Source organism: Sinocyclocheilus anshuiensis, unplaced genomic scaffold (assembly GCF_001515605.1).
Source record: "Sinocyclocheilus anshuiensis isolate Anshui unplaced genomic scaffold, SAMN03320099.WGS_v1.1 scaffold476, whole genome shotgun sequence".
In the NCBI taxonomy this organism is placed as follows: domain Eukaryota; kingdom Metazoa; phylum Chordata; class Actinopteri; order Cypriniformes; family Cyprinidae; genus Sinocyclocheilus; species Sinocyclocheilus anshuiensis.
Window position 1 is genome coordinate 772791 of NW_015554139.1, and position 4449 is coordinate 777239.

The following is a 4449-nucleotide window of genomic DNA, read 5'->3' on the forward strand; positions in this document are numbered from 1 at the left end:
GACTTTAGTCTTTGCAACTTTAGGGATCTTATCTATTCACAAACAGCTTGTAACACTCCAAAGAGAAAGGAAAACTTGAAATCGCATCAAATGACCCATTTAATCATTTCCCATATTTAAAACTGGTTTACACAGACCAGGTCATACACACAGACATCAGTAAATTAGCTACACTGCTGAACTGTGGCATGAACAGACACTTTTGACCCATTGTGAGTACAAGCAATTGCTGCAGCCTTAGGGTGCTTTCACACTAGCACTTTGGTGCGCACCTGGGTTCAATTGGCATCAGAGTAGGGGTGTGCAATATGGATGATTAAAATGTTTCCAAAGTGAAAAAAAGGTGAAAGTAAACTGATGCGTGTCTGTATATTAGATGTGTGCAGCTCTTAAAGCAACAGCAGAATAATTGTAGGCTACTATGCTGCCACTTGTCATTAAAGGGATAGTTCACCCAAAGATGAAAATTCTCTCATCATTTAATCACTCTCATGCTGTCCCAAACCTGTATTAATTTATTTCTTGTGCTAAACACAAAAGAAGATATTTTGAAGAATATGGGTAACCAAAAAGTTGCTGGTCTTTGAATTCTTCAAAATAACGTTTATGTTCAACAGAAGAAAGAAACTCATTTAGGTTTAAAACAACTTGAGAGTGAGCAAATGATGACATAATTTTCATTCTTGGGTGAACTATCCCTTTAATGTTAATAAAACAACAAAACAGAGAAACATCACTCACTGCTCTTGATTGAAGAACTTTAATACAGTTGCTTTAATAAGAATCCATGTATAATTTATGCAGTGAAGTGTATATAGGGTTTTATTTTTATATTTGTTCATTCAGTTTCTTGAATGCTCTTGAAAATCCCCTCTGCAGTGCTAGTTTCAGTCTGATTTATTACATGCGTTTTACTCCTCCATACAAGCAAATGGGATATCTTGATTACATCATTTCTCTACTCTAGCGCTTAAACAACTACGATTTACTTAACGTGACTTTTGACATCCTTGGCAAGAATATTTATCCTCAAGTTCTTGTTCAATAATTATAATCATTACAATATGCCCGGACACAACAGGATTCCTGAACACTAAAACACAGAAATGTGTCAAATCAGACAAATGTGACCCTGGACCACGTCTTAAAGGGGTCATATGATGCTGCTAAAAATAACATTATTTTGTGTATTTGGTGTAATGTGTAATGTTTATGCGGTTTAAAGTTAAAAAAACACATTATTTTCCACATGGGTCAAAATTATTGATTTTTCTTTTATGCCAAAAATCATTAGGATATCAAGTAAAGATCATGTTCCATGAAAATATTTTGTAAATTTCCTACTGTAAATATATTAAAACAATTTTTGATGAGTAATATGCAAGGCTAAGAACTTCATTTGGACAACTTTAAAGGCGATTTTCTCAATATTTAGATTTTTTTGCACCCTCAGATTCCAGATTTTCAAATAGTTGTATCTCAACCAAATATTGTCCTATCCTAACAACCCATACATCAATGGAAAGCTTATTTATTCAAATCTCAATTTCAAAAAAAGACCCTTATGACTGGTTCTGTGGTCCAGGATCACAAATCACAAATCACAGCCAATCAGAACACTGTGTGCACGAGTTCACTGTTTGCACACACTCTCGCAGTGTGCTGCACATTGTAAACCACATACCTTGAGACAACATGCTTTTCTTTTTTTTTTTATGTTACTCCTTGAGTAGCTTGAGGTGATTTGTCAAGTAATATCGGACTCTAAACTTCCACAATCAGCCATGTTTGATAATATACATAAGGAGCAACAAGTAATAGAAAACAAGCAGCTAACAAAATGTATGGACACAGCTGAGGAAAATACTAGTATATGTTTATTTCAGTTGTAAAAATTCTTGAGGAATTTAAAAAAGAAACTTAATATAAAAATAACAAACGTTACACATCTTAAGCACTCGACAAAGAGAAAATCATTTACTGCTATTGATTGAATATCTTGCAAAGCTTTAATAATCAATGTATATTTAATTCATAGAGTGAAGGTTATGCAGCATTTTAAATGATCATTTAATGACCATTTTGATAAGATTGTTTAATGCAGTACGGTGTTTTAAATTGTGCAAATAGATAAGTCCATAGTCTTGTTCCAGTCAGGATATTCTCGAAAGTACACCTCAAACTTGGGAAGACCGCGATTTAAATTGTGGATCGGAATTGTGTGTAATAAGACTGTTATATGGTATTTTGGGAAAATTGCTAAATTGGCCTAAATCAAAGACATTTCTATCTGCATGATATAAGACGGACCTTGCAAATACTCAAGTAATTATACACAGGTTGTACAATAAAAACAAAAACAGAATTACATCACAAAGCACATCTATGAAACACAGATTTACCTAACCCAGGAAAACAAGCACAATGTCAATAAATATAGTGACCATGAGTCAGATTCTGAAACCTGAAATCAGGAACAAATCTTGATCGTAACCTGCAATGAGCAATATGTCTGGGAAATGTAGAGCAAATTCTGATTGGTATTAAATAGTCAAGCTCTTCTGACCACTTAAGAGTCATCTAGAAATACGCATCTAGATGAGAGTATACATTACACAATTGAAAAGTCACGCACGTTGACAGCATATGAGTGCAGCTGAACAATTTCAGTGCTACAGATGTCTCATTTGCAGTGAAATTTGGAAAAAGGACTTGTTATCAGTATATCAAAAACCCCTGCAGATACATCTTGAGAAAATATCAATCTAGACCATTGGTCAGAGCCACAAGAGCCTACCTCACTGACTGGGATGGAAACTGGCATATTGTCGCAGGGTAGTAAAGATGTGACAGATCGCTAAAACAGAGATCTCATGAAATATGGCTGGCAGAAAAATTGCTTTATTTCTTATGCACACATCATATGTGGTGGATAAACAATGCAATGTATCTAAACCCATCATAACACCTCAATACAGTGAAATAGACTTCATTTAAAAGGAGTTTTGCTACTTTGCTAAAAGCTTGATTTTTCCATGATATGGTTGACCATCTCATGAGAGACAAGGAGGTTAAAGGTTGTAATATGTCGGCATAGCAGTGGGATTAAACCTGTCTGCAAACAAAGTGAAAAGGGAAATGCAGGTCTTACAAATGTCATATCACTTACCAGCTAAACAAAGTTCATTAGGGCTGCACAACTAATTGAATAAATGTTATAAAATGTTGTTTCATGTCTGCTGTCGGGTTCCCATTTAAAATGCATTGGGAATGCTAAACGTTCACTTTATTTTCCTCATTTCAAACATTTTGGCAGATAGAAGTTACTACACAAATTTAATCCATGTCCCTTCGCAATGTCACATAAAAGTGAATAAATTACATTATTAAAAATAATTAATTTCTCTTACACACTAACAGCAAAGCACGGATAATGCATAACATGAGATCAAAAGGCACTTAGTCTCATTCACTAATAATTGCATCGATTATTCAATACTTAAACGAAAAGGAGAAATGATCACGAAAAAATTTCCACCTAAATCACAACACGTGCTTACGCACATGAATTTGTTTTTAACCTCGTTCTAATTTTAATTAATTTTGAGTACTTTAAATAGGCAACCGAGTGCCTGAGGTTAGTAATCTGCATAAAATACATCCAAACCATGCCCCATAACCTTTACCACAACCTTTAGCCAGCGGTATAAGCGTAACCTCACCGCTTAAGTTATACCACACATTTTCTTACTCTTTTACATGACGAAATTCATTCAAGATCAAATATTTTATAATATTTTTTTAATTATCTTGTCACATTTATAAGTCCACCCATAGTGAATGTGTATGTGTGATTTCAGTTGTTCCTACATTTCTTTGTAACTTTTGAGTAGATTTCAGTACGAACGTTATTGATGAACCATGATTTGTTTGTGAAAATGTTCATACACTAGGGCTGTGCGATTTGGGGGAAAATATCAAATTGTGATTTTTTTTTGACAGATATTGCGATTGCTATTTGATTTTCGATTTTAAATTTGCAAAGTCAAGCTTCAGCTCAATATTGTCAATAATGTGCAGCACAGTATGGGTATCATTACCCTGCTGAAAAAAACAATAGAAACCATCACAGAAATTCTTATAGTTTCCATTAAACCATTACAAAATTCCTTTTTGTTTTGGGCATTATTCCAATAGGAATTACTGTTGTTCTATTGGTTGCCATCTGCCAGATTACATCCCACCAATAGAATCCATCAAATAAGCGTCCGCAAGTTCGCTTTGAGTGCGCGTGACGTCGTTTCGCATGGTGGTGTGCGCAACATTTTTGGTAACTTTCCGCTCAGCTCCGCTTCCGAAGATGCACGAGTTCAAAGCGACTCTAGCCAAACATGCACGTCTGTGCCAGCATTTGTGTGAAACAGAAGCAGTTTGATGTTAAAGGCAGGG

General features: G+C 34.8%; 1 protein-coding gene across 1 annotated transcript in view; it reads right to left on the minus strand.

Annotated features, from left to right (window-relative positions):
- Nucleotides 1-4449, minus strand: part of LOC107670433 (bromodomain-containing protein 4-like) — a 39122-nt gene that overhangs the window by 29728 nt on the left and 4945 nt on the right. The gene's annotated exons all lie outside the window — the stretch shown is intronic.